Genomic DNA, 20,971 nt, shown 5'->3' on the forward strand with positions numbered 1-20,971 from the left:
GGGCTGCCTGGAAGTCAGAAATAGAGGAAAGAAAAGATGTCTTCATTCACTGTTTTCCAACCCTGGCTTTATAAGCAGACAGGTTGCACAATCCTGTCCATGAAATTTCCTGAATCTTGTTTTGTCATATAAGGATCTCTTCTCTTTTTATCATATATAGATATACACACATATAAATTGCTAATATTTAGTAATTTACTTTTCTACTAACATTTGCCCCAGAGAAGGAAGTTGTACTGATGTTGTTTGGGGTTTGCCTTTTTTTCCGTTTTATATAATCTCTGTGTTCTTCACACTTATATTTGCAGCTCTGTAGCCTATTGTATTAGTGACCAGTTTTCCCAGTAATTTTTCATGCCCTTTGCCTAAGCAGAAAGACAAAACAAATTCCAGAGCTCCAAGCCCCAGGAGGTACAAGGCTCTGTAATATCTTGTTTTTTCCTGGGAACCAAGGCTGAGAACAACTCTTCCAGATACATTCTGATGGACAAAGTACAACTGGTACTGAAGGGGGGCTCCAGAGAAGGGGCTTGACCTGGGGGGGAAATTGCATCACCACTTGTCCTCCTAACTGGTGTTTTCTATCAATTATGCTAATTTCCTAAAACCTATAAATGTGTATTCACCCCTGGGAGAGTGGGCTTTTGAAGGCCTTCAAATAAAGATCCTTTTTTATATTACCTCCTTATTAAAATTATCTTGAGTTTCATTTCCAAGTTGGCAAAAAGGCAACAGTTCTTCCTCTTGTCAATAAAATAATAAAAACCATTCCATTTGTTTATCTAGGGAATACAAAATCTCTCCTCAGCCTCTGCTTTACAAAGCTAAATGAGCTAAACTGTTTTTCCTTTTCTCACTCAGTGAACATTCTGCATCCCTGGTAAAGCTTTGCAGTACCTGTTCCACTTTACATCACTAATTATTATCAAAGCATGAGTTGGTCATATTTATGAATTTAGGTGAAGACATGCAAAAATCAGAAATAGAGAAGATCTATTAGATCTATATTTGCATCACTTTACAGGTTTTTGCCCCCTGGAATGTTTCCTACTAATATGTCTTTTCTGAAATATCTCCAAACATGATCATTCTTCAATTAAAACTCAATCAAAAGATATAAATTAGAAATAAAATCAGGAGGTAATCCCCCCTACTCACCAATTTACAGATAAAAATTACATTTTACTTTTGGAACTCACAAGTGAGCAAGGATTGAAGACAATTGAATAGAACTGATGTTTTTCTAAAAATTTTAAAATTTTGTCTAACTTAAACTTTATTTTGCCTGTAAGAGCAGAAGTTTTATTTCAGCCTCTTGCACAGAAACCATTTTTGAGTCAAAAATAAATAGTATATGATGGTTTAAGATATTAAATAACAATAGTAACACATGTATTTATGAATAAATTTTAATAAATACAAATTTTCTATCAGTCCTCTTTTTGGAATCTACAACAATGTAATTGGTAATTGTATATCATACATTATGCATCCAAAATGTAATTAAAGAGATTTCTGTCCTAAGACATATAAGGAATATGCCTTTTAAAATGCAAGCTTTTAATGGTACAAGAATCAGGTAGCTAGAGTTCTGTGTATTGAAAGAAATTTGAGAGATTTACTTATTTGACAAAGGATCCAAATGCAAATGAGCACCAAGATCAAACTGCTATTAAAATAATTTCCATCTAGGCAATGCAGCAGAAATCGTGGTTAAAAGCACAGCTAAAAATATCTACTGTGACTCAGAATCTTTGAAAATCCACAATCAAAACAGCCAGTAATGTGCACCTGTGACCCTTTTACTTGTTTTTGCAAATGCTTTATCTTCATTTCTAAAACTATTTGCAAAACAGGACCTAAAAGCAGAAGATGCCAGAATTGTTCAGCCTGCTGAGAAACAGCAGGGTTTTGCTGTAACAGAAACACCATCGGAGCCCCTGTTTGCATTGGCTTAAATACTACTTAAAAATATGGTGTGGGTTGTTTGCTGCCATTTACCTCTGAATCATTCAGCAAAGAAAAGATAATGGGGACCAGAAATTCACAGTGGCAGCAAAAAGCAGTATGGACATTCAGGTCTTCAGTATGGGAAAATTTATGGTGAGTATTTTATCAAAAACAAAGGTATAGAATTAAAACATTTAAAAATTGGGTTCAATAAGGGAAATACCTCTGTATTTTTCCACCTTTCTCTCCAACATTGAATTGAAAAATTCTGAAATATTTAATTTTTATATTTTTAAATAATTTTGTTCTTATTTTGAAATGAATTGTTTTTAAAATTATCCATACATATTTTAAAGGAAAGGTAAACAGTTTCTGTAATGTCAAGATCAAATTGTTGAACAGAGATTTTTTTTTCTTCTTTTTATTTCATATAAAAGAAAACACTAGGGTTTTTTCTTTAAAAAAAAAATCCACATTTTCCCCCTTTTTTTAAAATTTAATTTGGTGTGTTTTTTGTAATTTCTATCAAAATATAGACAAATTTAAATTTTATTTAAGCTATTTCAGCATTTTTATAGTAACTGGAGAATTTACTTGTCTATTTATTTGTTTTCCTAGTCTAGCTTCAAACAAAGCTGGAGATGAGCAAGAATTTTTTGGCAAATATCACATTTGGGATATGTTTACACTGTCTGAGACCAGCCATGTCAGTTGTGCAATCCAGTCATTCCTTTTTTTTTAACTCCAGACAGAAGTACCTGGACATAATAATGCTGCCTTCACCAGATAAGCATGGCTGTGGTCTTCCTGATCCTAAAACCCCCATTTGATTTTCAGTAGCATCAACAGTAAGACTTCCATTGCCTTTTTCTTTTGTCAACAAACTCCCAAGGACACCCATGACACCTAGCAGTTGTAGTTAATGCTTCATTCTAGGTAGTTTTTCTTAAAGCTTACACAAAACATACAAAAGAAATTTGGCCAGTTATGCCCAAGGTGAAATTACCAAATCTCAAGGCAATTTTTTCACAGCGATTCCATGAGTGAAGTACTTAAGGGGCACATTCAATCAGGTAGCCAGATTCCTTCATCTTCATTAATATCTCAGCAAATTCCACAATGCAAGAATGTTTCATGGCCTTTTTTGTGCCTTCCTTGCCTTATCCTCCATGCTCCTTAACATTGCTTTTGCTGGATGGCAACCCTGAATGATGCCTGAATGCAAATACTGAAATGCCACTTCATGTACGTACCCTGACCAGCTATTTTTGGGCAGCCTATAGGTCATTATATAACAGCACATATGCTATAGATCTAGATTTTGGTTTAACTAAAATAATTTTCCCCAGTGGCTTGCATTTAAATTTTGCATTTATCCTTAAACAAGCTCTGAAGTAGTTTACCTTTTGGCTTACTGCAATTCTATTTTTCTGCCAGAGTTAGAATATCAGGGATGACATGTAATATTTAAGAAGTGAGACTGCACGTTTATTTGCCAGTTGGTTCTTGTTTGCATTGTTTGTTGAGATTTATTTTAAATAGTGGCACCAGTTTCCTAGGTGGTTAAAAGCCATGCTTTCCACAGCAGATTGCAAATTCATAAGGCTTTATGAAACTTTGTCATGTCTTTCTTTTTTAAGCATGTAACTAATTCTCCTTAGAACAGTATCTGTGAGATAATCCTGTTTTCAGCAAGTTTTATTTTTAATAAAGGCTACTGAAAACCTTAATTTTTCAAATTTGGTTTGTTTGTTTGTTTTTGTTTTTGTTTTTATTAACGTGGTTTTGTGGTGTATTGTTTTATTAATGGGTTTTGCTTTATAATTGGAAATTGCATGGAAGGAAAGTGTTTGTTTAGTTCCAAAGCGGCATTTTTCCCCCTGGTACATTCCTGTTGGTTATTAGAGGCACCCCCTTTTAAAGATGATCATGCCTTGATTGCTGTTAGCTTTTAAAATAGTGGGAGATACGATTTCTGTGAAATCATAGATTATCTCAGCATACTTCTAGTCCTTGTATGATTTACTCAGGACAGCCAATGGCTCAGTCATGTTGGTGCATGCAGCTGGCCGGGTTCTGCTGTCTGTCAGAGCCTCATCTTCGTTTGTAAACAACCATATGACTGGTTAGAGATTACCCAGAGAAAGCAAGAGACCATATTAGATTGAATATTGATCTCAAAGTAGTATGCTGTACTTTTCTGTTTGGTTTTTAATAGCAGCACTAATAGCACACTGCTTTTACTGCTTCACTCTGAGAGACAGATGCTACCAGCAGCTTCCTGATGCAGAGTACTCTACACATGCACTTCTTCCCACAAAGAAGTGGGAAAAATCTCATAAATCTCTTTAAAATCTCATACTCTGGATTTATTTTGGGTGTGCCCTACAATAATTAAATAATAGAAAAGCTATGATTTTCTATTTTGCAGGGGCTCAGCTTGAGTTGTGTTGAAGGAAGGCTGGAACCTCTATGATTAATTTTATTGCTGAAGAGAACTAAGAAAACCTTTCTGAAGCCTGTGATTGTTTTTATAACACATTGTTCAATTGTTTATGTCTTTGAAAACAAAGTAAATTAATCTCATGTATACACATTTGCATAATGCATAAAAGTAATGCATGAACTGAAAAAGTTTCCTATGAACTACTGAGAACAGCTCACAGAAAGTTTTACAGTAAAATGTTCACTTCCAAACCAGCCACTGTCTGGCAGAACTTTCAGTTAAAGAAGTTGAGGATGGATATTTAAATTCAATGTCTAAGAAAAAAATCTGCAAAGCCCACAAAGGGCAGTAAAAGTAGATAACTTCAGGTTGATTGGGAGAAAAATATTGCTTACAATAAATAAAATGTCTGAGATGATGGTCATCAACAAATTTCAAATGCTGCAAATGCTGAACTTACTCTGAGTAAAAACAAATTCCTTATTCTTCCTATATTAGTATATAAGGCTATTTTCCTTTCACTTTAATAAGGAATTAATATGAATTTTGTTGTTTGAAATCCAGCTATATTTTGAGTTGTTTATTCTAACGGTTCTATTTCTTACATGCAAAACCTTTTTGTAATAAAGAATGCAGACTTATCCACTTGCATTGGTGTCAGTGCATTTTCCATGTAGCCATGGCAGGATGAATCCTTACAGCTGTGCTCTTATTAAACTCCTCCATCAGGAGGTTGTAATAAATCTGTGGGCTGTCACTGCTTTCCTCTCATGGAACAAAAACCGCTGCTCTGAACTGCTAGCAACAAAAATGGATGTTTGACATGGTCAGGGAAGGAGAAAGCATACCATAAAGATAATGAATTATGAATTATTTCCAAGGGTTTCAAAGGACTCAAGTCCACTGGCCATTTCTTATGGAGCATATGGTAGCAAAACCCCTTGGGTGCTAAATGAAAGGTACAGTCATTTATAGCAACAGCCAATTATCAAGAACTGTGGGATATGGTTAGATCCTTCTATAGAAATCTTCTAAATGTCTCCCACAAGATATCTGGGTATTCAGGACTTACATGGGAGATAGGATTTTGGCCATTGTGAATTCCAGCTCAGAGAAAGCTATTTATACCAAGCCTCCAAAGGCTTGATGCTTAATGAATATTAATAGTGGAAGTGGGAATTTTTATATAACATCTTTGGTTTACCAAACGTAAAGAAAGTTTTTGCTGCATAACCATTAAATTCCAAAAAGCAGCATCACACTACTGGCTACCTCCAGAGTTAACAGAGATCACACTCGTGGTTGAAAGCATAAATATGATCCATCCTGGGGATCATACATAATTTGCTACAACTGAATTTATCATAGGTATTATCTAGCCCAGTATATTGTCCCTGCAGTAACAGGAGATACTATTAGAAGACAGTGTATAAGACTAAAATTTTAGTCTGTTCCCCTAGTACTGTCCTAGAATTCACAGCCCTTGGATTCCAAGTACTGAAGGCACTCCCCAGCCTTTCACACATATGTTGCCTATGGCTTTTGCTGATCCTTTTTTGAACCTGCTGGTTTGCCTACAGAACTTCTTGGGGTTACACTTTCCAGAAGACCACTGTCCACTGTGTCCAGGTGAGGGGGTGAAAGTACTTTCTTTCATCTGTTTTCACATTTGCAGTAGTTTCACTGAGTTTACGCAGTACTGTGGGATTTGGTGAAAAATCATTCTCATCCACTTTTTGCTGTATGTACTGTTTTCACAGTTGTATAAATCCCAGCCACATGGCCCTTCATGCTTCTCTCCACATGGAAGAATCCCAGCCATTTCACTCTCCCCTCACGAGGCAGTTGCCTGCTCATTACAGTTGCCTTTCTCTGTATCTTTTCCAGCTCTGTCCTTTACAGTCAGATGAAGCCCAACCTCTGCTCCCAAGGATGCCTAACCCTTCATTGGCTTTTTTGACCACTGCTACACATCAAACTGGGAACTTTAGAGAGTGGTCAACAATGACTCCAAGAGATCATTACTGAGTTGTAGCTGAAAACTCTGAGCTCAGTAAACACTATTTAGACTATTTCCTCTAAGCCTATTATCATATGCCTTGTGATTCCTTCTCTTTCCCTTTCATTCCAGGGACTCCATGTAATAGTTTCAGTTATTCCTTATGGAAATCCCACATTTCTCTATCCCTATGTCTTATTTTCCTGTTCTAACAAAAACATTCTTTGTTTTCTGTTCTCATTCCCTCCAAAAGCAGTCTCCACAGCAAGGAGATTTATGTGCCCCACATTCATGTATCAGAGTTCCTGCTTTATTACCCATACCACCATTGCTATCCCCACCCTGGAATTTCCATACTTTCATCTTGTTGGTAGCTAGTCCCCTTTCCAATCGAAATGCACTATGAAGCATCAATCATCTAGTGTTATTTTGTCCTTCTTAACTGTAACCCAGAATCTCTTGCCTTGAGCACAACTTTATGCGTATCAATCACACAATCTTTTCTTTACTCTGAAGAACATCTCCCATTTGGATCATAGACTGATAGCTGGGTTATCTCTGCATGTCTCTCATGTGATGCCACATCATAGTCTGCATCAAAAGCAGCAAGGCCAGCAGATCAAGGGAGCTGATTTTGCCTCTCTGCTCTGGAGTACTGCATCCACTTCTGGGGACCCCCAACATAAGAAGTACATGGATGCCTTGGACTGAATCCAGAGAAGTGATACAAAGGGGGTCAGAGGGCTAGAGTACTTCTCTGAAGACAGGCTGAGAGAGTTGAGGTTGTTCAACCTGGAGAAGAAAAAGCTCTAGGGAGAACTTAGGGAAAACTTCCAGTAAAAAAGGGCTTGGAAAAGTGTTGGAGAGGGTCTTTACAGAGACAGATAATGTTAGGACAAGAGGTAATAGCTTTAAACTGAAAGAGGGTAGGATTTAGATTAGATATTAGGAAGAAATTTTTCACTCTGAGAGTGGTGAGGCACTGGAACGAGCTGCCCAGAGAAGTTGTGTTCATGCCCCATCTCTGGAAGTGTTGGAGAGGACAAGCTGGACAGGGACTTTGAGCAACCTGGTGTAGTAGATGTCCCTGCCTGTGGCAGCTGGATTGAACTGGATGATCTTTTAAGTGCCTTCCAACTTACACCATTCTATGATCTATGATCAGTCTATCATAATCGAACATCCAAGTCCCATCTCTTGAAAATAAACAAAGAAGAAAAAAAAGAAAAAGAAAAAGAAAAAGAAAAAGAAAAAGAAAAAGAAAAAGAAAAAGAAAAAGAAAAAGAAAAAAAAAAAAAGAAAAAGAAAAAGAAAAAGAAAGGAATATTCTATCTACCACACAGGAAGCCTGGGTAGTCCATTATATGGAAAAAATCCTTAGGATGGTGAATTGGAAAGGTAAGGATGCTAGAATGTAAATCTGAGTTACACAAGGAGACAGTAGAGAATCTGAATATTGCTGTCAAGGAGAAGCATTGAATATACCAATGAGAGGAGACAGCTGGGAGGGCTGAGGTGAAAGCCTGAGAACCAGAAGCAATCAAAGCCTCAGTTCATCAGCAATATGGAATTATAGGGGATACATTTGAATAAGAAATATTTCACTAGAGCCTTCTCGAGCAATATGAAGAGAGATTGATAAAGTGTTGTGCTTTACATGGAGTGGAAAGCTGCATGTTTTCTGTGCAATGAGGAATTGTTCCCCTTCAGTCTGATGGGACACAGAAGCAAGCAGATATTTAAATCTTTGCTGCTGTGTCAGTACAAGATGCAACTCTATGGATATTTCTGCTGAGCAAAACTTGAAGAAGAAAGGAACAGCTTTCAATATTCAGATGGGTGTCTACCTCTAAATATAGTTCACTGGCTGATACAGCAGATGCAGCTACCACTTACTTGCTAATGTCCAATATGGTAATCTGCATCTGGGTGATTATGGTCTTTCAAATGCTGGAACTTGCTATTTTAGGCTTTTTACATATATATATATATATATATAATCCCATGCAATTTATGACACTGTGGTTTCAATGAGGAAAATCCGTATATGTTTGTCTCTTGTTGTGAAAGTCAACCATATTTGACAAGTTCTAAAGAGATTCCTCATAAACAAATAAAAGTGTGAGAAATATAGTATAATTACCCATAAAGGGTAGATATGAAGAGAATGATAATACAGACTGCAGAAAACCCCATGTTTTCTTGGCCATTATTTTAACATTTGTTCTCATGATGAAGAGTGTTCTGAACTCCCTAGACAGTAAGAATCCACAGTTGGAAGCTACTCTCCTGAGACTCGGGACATCTTTCAGTCTCCCAATTTACCCAGAGCTGTATGATGGTAAAGGTGCAAACTGTTCTAGGAAATTCTCCAGAGGCTTCCTACTGCTCCTGCAGAGATCCAGCTGCAGCCAGAAATACATTATCCCACTGTTACCTCAAATTTGAGTTTGCATTCAGAAGCCTGCCTTTCCTATTTCCCCTACTGTCTATCTCAAGATCAATAGCTTCAGTTGAAAGAATTACATAATTTCCCCCCCTCACTTTGTACAGTTACATCTCCTGCATAGCTTGCAACTTTTTGTAATACATAGTGTGATGGTGGCTGCTAGACATGGACTAGAGAATACAGTGTATCTCATGTTTTTAGCAGAACAGAGAATAAGGAGAATGAGAAGAATTAGTGAACATGTGTAGTGGGCTGATCCTGGCTGGATGCCAGGCACCCACTAAAGCTGCTCTCTTTCACTCCCCTCCGCAGCTAGACAAGGGAGAGGAAATAAATATAAAACAGGGTTCATGAGTTGAGATAAAGACTGGGAGAGATCACTTGTCAAATATCATCATGGGGAGAACAGGCTCGAGTTTGAGACATTAATTGAATTTATTGCTAAAAAAATCAGAGAAGTAAAAAAAACCCCTTGAAAACATCTTCCCCTCACTCCTTTCTCTTTCCCAGATCTACCTCATCCCTCAGCAGGTCAATGTGGCAGGGAATGGGGGTTATGATCAGTTCATCACTTGAGGCTTCTGCTGCTCATGGAGAGGAGGAGGGTCCCTCTCAGGAGAGAGTTCTCCATGAACTTCTCCAATATGAGTCCATCTCACCAGCAACAGCCCTCTGTGAACTGCTGCAACATGAGTCCATCCCATGGGCAGCAGTCCTCCCAAAACTGCTGCAGTGTGGGCCACTCTTCCATGGGGTGCAGTCCTCCAAGGCAGGCTGCTCCAGCCTGGGAGCAGGGGCACCCTCTCTCCACTGGCTCTTCCACAGGGTCACAGCCTCCTCCAGGCATCCACAGCTCCATTGTGGGTCTCCCCCACAGCTGCAGGTGGATCTCTACATCCCTTTGGACCTCCCTGGGCTGCAGGGGCACAGCTGCCTCACCTGGGCTGCACCAGGGGCTGCAGGGGAATCCCAGCTCCAGGGCCTGGAGCACCTCCTGCCCCTCCTTCTCTGCTGACCAGGTCTGCAGAGTTGTTCCTCTCACACATTCTCACTCTGCTCTTCTCTGGCCACAATTACAACTGACAATATATCTTTGTTAAATTTCTTCCTAAATCTGTTATCACAGAGGCATTAGCAGCATTTCTAATTGTCCCAGCCTTGGCCAGTGCCACATCCATCTTCAGAGCCAGCTCCCATGGGGGGATCCATCAAGGATTGGCTCTGTCAGACACGGAGGAAGCTTCCAGCTGCTTCTCACAGAAGCCATCCCTGTGCCTCTCCATCTTCCTGCACAGCCCTCCAACCTTCCCTCATATGAAAGTTTGGCCTTAAACACCTGATACAACCTGATTCACTCCCTTTTTAGTACTATAATCTTTGTGATGTCATCTTTCATTCTTCCAAGTACTGCAGTGGTTGCCTACACAATCTTATCTAATAATCCATCCCATTGTATGTCAGTCTGCGAGGGAAATTGCTTCCTTACTCTCACTTTATTTGACAGTACTGACAAGTAACACTTCCTTTCCTGATTATACCCACCTACGTGTAACTGAGGGTTATTTTTTTTTTCCCGCAGTAGTTTTTGCTGAAGGCTGTGTTAAGAGTTCTGATGAAGACAAACTTCCAGCGATCTCTCATGTCTAATGAAATAAATGAAACATTTTGAATGCGGACTTGAGTGTACATACTATTGTACATGATGTCATCAGAACAGCAAATGATTATGATGCAGATGTTGTCTGATTTTTTTTTTTTTAGAAGTAGTTTAGTATTATGTAAAGATGCCTTTTTTTGTTTGGTTGGTTTTTTGTTTTTGTTTTTGTTTTGTTTTGTTTTGTTTTATGCAACAGCAATTTTCTGTTATCCATAAAAGCAGAATTCAGTAATACCTCTGAACTCCTGCTAGGGTAATACAATTTTAGGCTCTGCAGTATCTATATAAAACAATGTGGTAATCTTGTGTTTATTCTCGTCGGTCTTTTAGGAAGGTAGAGAATGATAAACCACAGCTCAAAAACCCCATCAGAAATTCCCATTCACAAACACTCAGGCGGCTTTTCATTTCAACAGCTCTTAGTTTTGAAACACAGCAGCGTCAGTGAGAGGCGATCATGTAATTTCTCCTGCCGCATAGATCTCCCAGCCTAGAAAACTATATTTAGGAGGGCTGTTCTTCACGCTCCTCGCCTCGGACCTGTCACATTCTCATCTGACTGCTCTGAGCTTCACGGGAGTGTTTGTCACTCCCCAATCCAAGCCCCGTCCGCACAACCTGACGCCTGGGAGCGGGATGGAGATGCCCCTAGAGAAACATTGTATGGAAACGCCGCCCGGCATCCTCTCCCTCACTATCTAGAGCTCATTCCTGAGGCCGCTGCCTCACGGGGTGGCCTGGCCCTGAGGTAAATGGCCCGGTGCTGGGGTAAATGGCCCGGCCCTGGGGTAAATGGCCCAGCCCCGGAGTAAATGCCCCGGCCTCGGGGTAAATGGCCCGGGCCCGAGGCAGGCTCCCGGCCCGGCGCTGGGGTGAGGGGGCAGAGCCCGGCAGTGGCCCCGTCAGACGCTCCCAGAGCCCTCCCGGCGCCCCGCGCATCCCTGCGCGCATCGACGGCCGGAGCCGCAAAGGGAGGGAGCGGGCAGGACGCGGTGGCGCAGGCATCGCTGGCATCGCCCCGCTTCCAGAGCCTCTCCAGGAGCCCTTTGGCAGCGCAGGCCCCGCTGGCAGCGCCTCTCCTCCGCTGTCTCCGCGGGGAGGAGGAGGAGGCGCCCCTGGCCCGTGGCTGCGGGGACCGAAGCGGCCGCCGCCCCTTTAAGCTCCCAGCTGTTCCTTTCTGCGGCGCCTATTTTTAGCGCGTCCTCTTGGTAGCATCCAGCTCTGCCCCGTGTTCCTGCGCGCTCCCCCGTCCCCCCCCGGTGGTAGGTTCCGCACGGCGGGGGGACTGAGCATGTCCGAAGGCGCTCGGCGAGAGCGGTGGCCGCGCCGGGGCTGCGCTCCCTCGCCGGGCGGGAAGGAGGGCGGACAGTAAGTTTTGTCCGCGGGCGCCGTGCGGGCGGGCGAGGGGTGGCCACCGCCTCATTGCCGCCTCCTTGGAGGCTCGGGGTGCGGGGTTCGGCTGGGCTGGGCTCGGCCGCGGCGGGTCCGGGCTGCGCGGGTCGGCGGAGGGAGAAGCGCATCCCCTCGGTCCGTGTGCGGCCTCGGCGGCGGGGACGGTCCAGGAGCCGCTGAGAGAGCGCGATGCGAATATACGGAGCCACTGTCGCCGTCAGAGTCAGGGAGGCTGCGGTGTTCCAAGGAGTTTCTGCTTTAACAGATGGTACCGCAGGAAAGAAGCACTTTTTTTTTTTTTGGAGAGGAGCTGTAATGACACAGGTTTTTCCTGCTCTCTCTCGTGTTATAATTTATTCTGGGTGTTCTTTCAGTTTAGAAGAGGTGCAGTATTTTAACTGTACAAATATGCCCCGAAATTTTTGCCTCTGAAAATGGGATTTTATATCAATTTTAAAAATGCTTCTTTTTTGTTGTTCCGTTCACAAGTAAATGAGTTTAACTCTACATGTTCCTAGTATTAGGGAATGTAAAGTTTTTCACTTAACGTTGGAAGCGGCGTGGTGTAGCTGGTTTGTTTTCCTGCGCTCTAAATCGAGGAAAGGTTTCAGAAGCTGCTTCCCTATTCAAAGGAAGCTTTTTGATGTTTGCAAAGTTGTATTAAGATAAAGTCATAATAGAGGAAGGTGAATTTGAGCAGCATAGCGTGTCACTGGTGAAAGAACTGGACTGAGGGGCCAGTAAGGTGCTTTTGGTGGACAGTCTGTGTTAATTTTCATTTGGCTGTGCCTGTAGGTGTTGCCAGTCTAATGACCCGACCTCTAACACTTCTAAGCCATGCTTATCTTTGCACAATGACTTAGATTTGGTGTAGTATTCAGACGTGAATATTCATGTAAGTCATAAATGTGTGCGTGTTAAGCCTGGTCAGAATTAAGGAGCATTTAAAGATAGTCACAGACGGAGAAGATGCCATTCCTAGTTGTGTATATTCTTGAGTCTGTTAATTAGCGTTATGCAGTGGAGACGAGAAGGCTGCTGCATTCCGTACCTCTGCAACTCTTCAACTTTTCCCTTCTCTCAGCTGAAACTCCCTCACCTCTGCCCACCAAGGCAGTGCTCCCAGAGAGTAACAATTGATCCGTGGGTTTCTGAAAGCCACTTGGTGTGACTCGGCTCTGGTTTGTGCATGAATAAACTGCTGTCCTGTCACTTCCATTTTTATGGGTATGCAATAATGGGGGGAAATTGAATTCCTGAGTTGATGCTTTTTGCCTGCTGCAAAGACCACAAGAGAATGCAGCAAGAAAGACAGCATAGTGAGAAATAAGGAGGGAAATTCTTGTGCATGGCAGCCTGCCATTCTTCTCACATGATTAGATTTGATCTGAAATAATACCATGTATTTTTTTAAATAAATATTTAAAATATGAGAATTCATCAAAGTCAGAATGTTAAAAATGTCTTCCCTTATGTTCTTGGAGTAATAATTTGTTTAATTATTTGGGTTGTATTTTACAGTTAGGATGTTTTAATACTATTTATTTTAGTTCCAGAGCTCATACATATTAATAGAAATATTTCAGCATTCTAACCAGATAAGGATTCTTTGATAGTCAAAGCATATGCTAATAGAGCATATAAGGATACTCTTAAAATTTATGCTGTGAATTATAATTCCTATAGAGTCTCAGTTGGTTCTTTTTTCTTGTCCAGGTTTGAGCCCAACTAGTGGAGATGAGAAAATTATTATAGTAACAGTGGAGTTACACATTAGATGCTTGAGAATGTCTAGTTAGCAGCTGCAGTGTTTGCACAGCTATGTTTCCCTTTAAGCAGACAAAAAAGTAACTAATCTTTCTCAGTGCGTGTCTTTCTTTCTGTGAAAACTTTTTTCTCCACTGTTTGCTTAATCTAAAGAAATATCTTCCATGGGTTTGTTTGTTCTAACAAAGTATGTCATCTTACATTGTAGGAAATATACATACTTAGTTTACTCCTCCTGCATTTGGGGGAATAACAGAACTACGGAAAGAAATATAAAAATACTCTCTTTTAAAGTTGAATTTAATTTAAAAATTTAAAAATAAAAACTACACCCCCACTTGGTCCTAGTGCACCACCCCCCCACCTTCCCAGATCCCCAAAGACTCAAACCCTGATAATAATGACATATTATTTATATTTTTTTTTTCATTGGGATGTGATGATTATTTAAGGCTGGTAGCAGAAGGCAGTAGTCTAGGATTGTCAGCACTAATGATCAGCTGTTAATTCACACGGTCTTTGCGCACTTGTTTTTGTTATGAGCGACTGTGACTTACTTCTTCTTCACCCTTTCGTGAGTTGCTGTTGTTTCTTGAGTTACTGTAGCAAAAACATTAAATTATGCGTACTGTTGAAACGTATGGAAGGAGACAACCTTACAGAAGCAGACAGTTACTACTGACAGGCGTGGTCGGGTGTCAGATAAGCACAAGATTGTTACATGATTGCTAATGGCTTAGCTCGGGAAATACTGATATTTCTCTTTAGTAGAGCCATTTACTTAAGAGCGGGATGGCTTCGTTGCTCATTGCAGTAGATATTTGTTATTTTGGGTGTGTCTGGTGTATGAACTGTTTCCATCAGAGGCAGAAGGATCATTTTGAGATAGGCAAAGAATTTGCACAGGTTTTGAAGCTTGTGGGGAAGACATTCAGGTGTTCAAAAGAGACACTGCTCTCTTAATATCATCAGGGGTATTTTGTGCCAGGGCCAGATGCTTGTGTGGCTCATATAGCAGTGAGCTGTAAATTACCCTGCTATTCCAGCATCTGCTCCAACAAATTTTACTGAAGATTAGATACAGATACAGAGAAGGTAGCTCCTGGATATCTTGTGATGTGTCATACAGTTTAAGACAGGAAGTTATTTGATCTGCAGGTTAAAATCTTTCAGATGGAGCCGAGGCCCCTGTCACAGAAAAACCTTATCTGTGCCTGCAGTAGTACAAGTAGTGAGTTTTTCCTGTACATAAAGCTGCTGCTTGCATCTCTCAGCTACTCATTGAAGAAAGTGATGACCTCCTGCTTTCTTACATTACTCTGGAAAAACAGGGATTGAAGACATATTTTTTGTTGTTGTTATTCTGCTACCTATTAATAGAGTAAAATGAGAGTGAGAAGTAGGGGGAAAATCATCAACCTATGTCATTCTTCCATCTTCCACAGATATTATACTGAGAACTAATTTGAAGTTTGGCTCCCTAACTCTTAAATGCCATGAGGACGATTCAGCCCCACTCCAGCCCTCAGAAATACACTTACTATCTTTATTATTTGATGACTGAGAAATCATGAAAGGAGAGGAGTGTTAGACATGGGAGCAAAGGGAAGAGAGGACAGCTACCTACAAGCTGGATGTGTGTCATAGTGGAGTTCTCAGCAGAGCATGAACACAGAGCAAAAACACTGCCTGTCACAAAACAAAGGATTGGACTTTCTCGGGGGAGGCCCAATGTGTAATGTCTTGCCCATATAGCCCAGGGATGGTAACAAGAGGGGAAAAAATGGGATTGTGTGAGTTTCTTTCATGAATAGCTTGAGAATATGAAAAGTGTATCAGTCTCCTCTTTATTTTCTTTTTGCTGGAGCTGGTTGTTTTCAGGCTTAGAGTGATATGTGTCTAAATTGATTTATATATTTCTGATGAGCTTTTATTCCATATGATTTGGGCCCTATCCACTACCCTCCCCCACCCCAAGGTTAGTACTGTCTGGATAATAGTTATTCAGCATTGGAAGCCTGACTGATTTCAAAAGGAGAGTTAAAACTTGTGAAGGAACAAGGAGATTTCCCCAGGACAGCCATGGGCATTGTAAAACTCGAAGGCACCTTAAGAGACTTGAAGTGACTTGCTATGTAATAGAAACTGCATGACTCAAGAAAATTCTTAATTGAATGAGACTTACCTTTTAGAAAAAAAAATATTCTTAATTTAATATTTTGGAGTAAATCCCTCTCAACACTTGTATATGCATCCAAATCCATTGTGCCCTTTCCAGTTATTAATTAGCCCAAGTTTTTGCTATTAATAACTAATTTTTAGACTAGTGTTGTTTTTATTCAGCTTCAGCTATCAGGTCTGGCTATCTGGCCATTCCAACTTTTCAATAGGAAAATTTGTATCAATTGATAAAGGCCTCTTGGTAAGAATGAGTTCATAAAATCTTTTGCTCTTTATATATTTTCAGTCCTGTTTTATTTTTGTGTCTGGTCAGTTAGACTGTTTTGTGTCTCTTGGAAGCTGTACACCCATTGCATCCTGGATGCAAATGCTTTTCCTAGTGTGCAGTAACTTCATACACAAATTAAATGCTAAGGACAAGAGGAACTCAGGGCCCTAATAGGAAGGAGGGAATGTAAAGAAATCCTTGATGGTGAAGTAGATACAAGTTGTCTTCTACTTTGTTGGTAAATCTATCAGTGGTCAATAGTGAAAGAGGAATAAAAGAGATTTTGAACACTAAGCAGAGCTTAAGCAGACCTTAGCAAAAGCAAGACCATTTCTGTGGAAGATGAGATCTTTGTTAGGCTGCGAATGGGAGCCTTAGCTGTGCAAGATCCACTGGTGTAGTTTACAATTATTTAATCATCAACGACCAAAGACTGGCACTTTGGGTCAGCCTGGGACATACACCCTTTGCATCCCTGTGAAGAACAGTTGACATATTTGCAATCATGGATGCAAGATGTTTCTTACTGACTGTGTAAAACAAAGCTGTAGCGGTTCTGTATCAAACTTGGGATGACTCTGGAAGTATTGCCTCTTGAAAGCGTAGGCATCTTGTTTGTTCAGTTGATATAGTTTGTATGCACTTGTGTTCTGGAAGGTATTCTCACAGCCATCAGGACAGATTACTAGAAATCATCTTGTCTGTCCTCAGTGGGTGATCTCACCCACCCAAGCATCAAAGTTGGAAAAAAAAATGCAATGCAAACACATAGCACGGCTGCTTAATTGACATGCTTTTTCTTTCCAAACATTACATATACAACTCTCATTCATTTCTCTGTAAACCTGACTTGTGGAAACAGAAAAGAATTGTCTGCCTCCTGTGTTCCTTATAAAATGCTTTTGGGACACATAGATGTAAAACGTAGTTCAACTGAAGTACTTGCATAGATAAAAAGTATCCAGAAATCTCTGCATAAAGTTTATAGATGACATGCATACAAATATAAGGCTTTGATACTATAGTCTGTGAAAAACGAGGTTCACTTTTTAGTAAATTTTAAGGAATATGTTTAATAAAATAATTAAGACAATTAGGAGATAAGAAAAAAACCAAGAACGGCCGGCCGGGTGACTTGGCATTCAGCCAAGTCCACACTTTGCTTTCTCAGGGATACTCGTTAAATACCCTTCTCGTTATATCGATATATGAAATTCCATAAACTAGTTTCCATATTCCAGGAACTGCCCTGCATGGCCCCTCCCTGGGTCCGCCTTTTTAGAGCATGCGTGTTTCGTGTCCGTGTCCTTTCTATCGCGTCCAGCTTGGGCCTTGGTCCGTGCCTTCTGTGGGTGGTAGATGCTGATAGTTGGTGTTATCAGTAGCAGAGTCTTCTTCACATGTTCACTGGATGTTATCCCAACCAAACAGACAGTTTAAGCAGCTGCTACATCAACTACTCCCTTTATATCTAGTCTTACCAATAGCAGAAATAAACTTATACCTTTATATCTTTACTATGTTATTAATCATATAGCATACATCTTGCGAAAAGCCAATTTTATAATACACACATATAACAGTCAGAACTGTGTTTTCTCCCAGACTGGCATAACACAGCCAGAGTCCATTAAGGTAGTTCCTAAAATAACTGTAAATACATTATTAGATATTCCTTCATCCAACTGTAGCTATATAAAACCTTAGTAATAAATCATATTTCATAAATTATACAGAGCATACTAAAAATGTTAGTATTTATAGTCACTGCAGTGCAATTCGATTCACTCGTGAGTCTTTATACTTCCTTTCTGATTTTAAATTATTAATACTGTTCTATTTTAGAAATTGATATTTGTATACTGTTGATGTAACCCAATATGTTCAGTCATCTGAATCGTTGACAGTTGAATTCTAAGTGGTCATATGCATTTTCTTGCACAAAAAAGCCAGGGCATCCATGTTGTTGATAAAAGAATATTCCAAGGTAATTGATCAATTAATATTATATCTTTTGTAGATTCTCAAAAGAGAAACTGTAACAGCTTTTAAATCCCCTTTAGAGAAGGAACAACTCTTATCCAGCACTACAAGAAGGAATAGCATGAAAAAAGGAACAAAATGTTTTTTTCTTCTGGCTTTAATTCTCCTTTAGGATCTTATTGTTAGTGTCCATGGGTTTTCAGTAATTTTCTCTGGGATTACATTTTTTTCTTTTTTTTTCATTTTTCCTGAAGTCACTATAAAACTAACTGCAGTGAAATGTTATAGCCATAGGAGTAATGCTAATCCATTAGTAGTCAATCTCACTTCTACATGAAACCTCAATCCCTTTGTTGTACTTTCTGCTTGAATAGTTTTCAAAGAACTACGCTAATTTTATGTGTGGACTTAAACTACTGATAGAATTCCCACTCATACCTTCTGTTGCCATTACTATATCACCGTGGCAAAAATAAATTGTGTCTTTCTTTGCATGCAGTTTCCATATGCCAGAAAGGATGATAGTAGCAGGAATTAGCTGGTCCATGTGGAACACTTGACTGTGAAATTCTTTCCATTTGCAACTGTCATACCTCCTTTTTCTTTTTTCTTGTATTTCTTTTTCACTGAAGTCTGCCTCACCTGAAATCTTGCATACCTGGGTTTGTGCTCCACTGAGAAGTTTTACCTGAAGCAGTGAGGGAACTTAGACACCTCTAAAATGGGAACAGCTGAATAGCTAAGTGTAAGAAATTGTAAGAAAAGTTTTGAGGTGGCATGAACTGAAGTGACAGTAACACCTGTAAAATGAAGACATTACTGGCTGTACAGCATAGCATGATATGAGGAAATAAGTTCATTAATGTTGGTGAAATACTTTGAGACTGTAGTGATCACCTTGGAGAGGCTTGTGAGGAAACTGATACTTTTGGCATCGCAGCAGAGCTTAACTAGAGTACCCTAAGGCTATAGCCTGAACAACTCTGACTAGACACCAAATACCTTATCTGCCTGCTCAGTAAATGGTGCTCTCTGAGTGTTGGTGGAAACAGTCTCGGCTGAAAGAAGTGAAGTGCTCTGTGAACACATAGCTGAAAATTGTGTAAAGCTGTTTGTCCTGGATTTGTGAGATAAGAATGTATTCTATTTGCCATCTGTTGGAGGTGGGGGGCAGTTATCTTATCTCTTCCAAGAACAATGTCTCCCTCCGGGGAGATGTCTCCTGCTAATGGGCCATTAAGTGACTCACTGCATGACTGATAAGGTACATCATCCCATTGTGAGATGCTCCACCCAGAAGGAGGAACCAAGCATTCCTACCTGCATAAAATAAGCTTGGTCTAAGCCATCGGCCCAGTTTTTCTTCACTGGATTCCCAGAGGAGCAGCCATCTTCGCTGGATTCCCAGAGAAGCAGCTTCTTCCCTGCTGGATTCCCAGAGGAGGACCAGGCCCATCTACTCTATCACCAGACCTTCACAGAGAACTATACCCTTCCACAGGATCTCTGCTTCAGCAGCATTTCATCTGCCACTGCAGGAGGCACAGCCACCATCCAACTGGACTTTTACCAACACCCTGACTCCTCAGGGTGTCAGGTTTTCTGACTGTATCAGTAGTTTTGTTTGTACTAATTACATTTGTTGTTCTTTTTTTTTTTTATTTTTAGTTTTTTCTAGTAAATAACTATTATTCCCATTCCCATACCTTTGCCTGAGAGCTGTTTTTTTTTATTTTGAAATTGTGGTAATTCGGAGGGAGGGAGGGGGTTTACCTTTTCCACTTCACAGGAGGCTTTTGCCTTCCTTTACAGACTCCTGTCTTTTCAAACTAAGACAGATCTTGGCGCCCAACGTGGGGCTCGAGGGCATTGAAAGGAAAAAGGGAATAATAGTTCTTAAGTAATCTAATTGTGTGTACTGATATAGAAACATCTTTGAGTGTCACCATGTGGTCTAGCTTACCTTGGTTTGGGTGGCACGTGATCGTGGCTGTATTTCTCCCATTTGCAGGCCCTTATCTAGATATGGGTCCTATAACTAAGGCTACTGTGGCTGTTATCCAGTTTGGCTTATGGGTTAATAAGGTGAGGAATTCATGGATCTTTAACTTCCTCTGGAAGGCAGGTACATGGATTCAGAGCTATCATACACTAACTGTGTGTTTTTGGGGTTACCTTAATAATGGTACCTATTGTGAAGAAATGACACCAGGGGAGATTTTCTCCCAACCTTTTAACCATCTTTTTGGGTCTGCTCCACCAGTTTTTGAAGGGTTAAGATCCTCTCTGAATGCTAATGATGTCATACAATGGGTGGTGTTGTTGATATGCCTGTTATATTTAGCACTCAGAGATAAGGGAAGATTAACATGGAGAACTACCCTGACACCTGCCCCAGAGACTAGAGATGCTGCTGTTCCAGAGCCTGACCCTGCCCCACAGTCTGTCTCAGAAATGAACCACCCAGATTGGGTGGGGGTTCTGGTTAAGGAGATGAGTCAGATGCTGAAGGAGTGCATTTCCCCAGCTATTGAGAAACCCTCACTTTGCCTTCAAGAGGGACAGCCAAATAGTACAGCGGTGGAACCCACAGGTGTTACAACTGTCCAGGGTCCAGCCGAACCACAAAGGCAGTCACAGCCAGCAGCAGTTGCCCCGGTAGAAACAAGGAGGTCTAAGATGAAAGCTGAGCACCCAGATAAGGATAGGAATGGAGGAACCTCACAACCCACAGGGGAGCCAGAGGTTGCAATCATCACCGAGTCCCTGAGGTACGAAAGTCTCCGTAACCTGCACAAAGACATTGTGCGACGGGGACGTGAGGCTTATACTACCTGGTTACTCCGGGTCTGGGATCTTATGGGTACAGGCGTGCAGCT

At 40.6% G+C, this 20,971-nt stretch overlaps 1 protein-coding gene across 1 annotated transcript in view; it reads left to right on the forward strand.

Annotated features, from left to right (window-relative positions):
* Positions 1 to 11,792: 11,792 nt before the first annotated feature.
* The window catches only part of OXR1 (oxidation resistance 1), a gene marked incomplete at its 5' end in the record, with an annotated part of 278,536 nt that continues 269,357 nt past the window's right edge, over positions 11,793 to 20,971 (forward strand). The window contains one exon of the mRNA XM_083874853.1: positions 11,793 to 11,869. The remainder of the gene's footprint in view (positions 11,870 to 20,971) is intronic.

The sequence above is a fragment of the Zosterops lateralis genome (genome assembly GCF_965231275.1).
Source record: "Zosterops lateralis genome assembly, chromosome: 1".
Lineage (NCBI taxonomy): Eukaryota > Metazoa > Chordata > Aves > Passeriformes > Zosteropidae > Zosterops > Zosterops lateralis.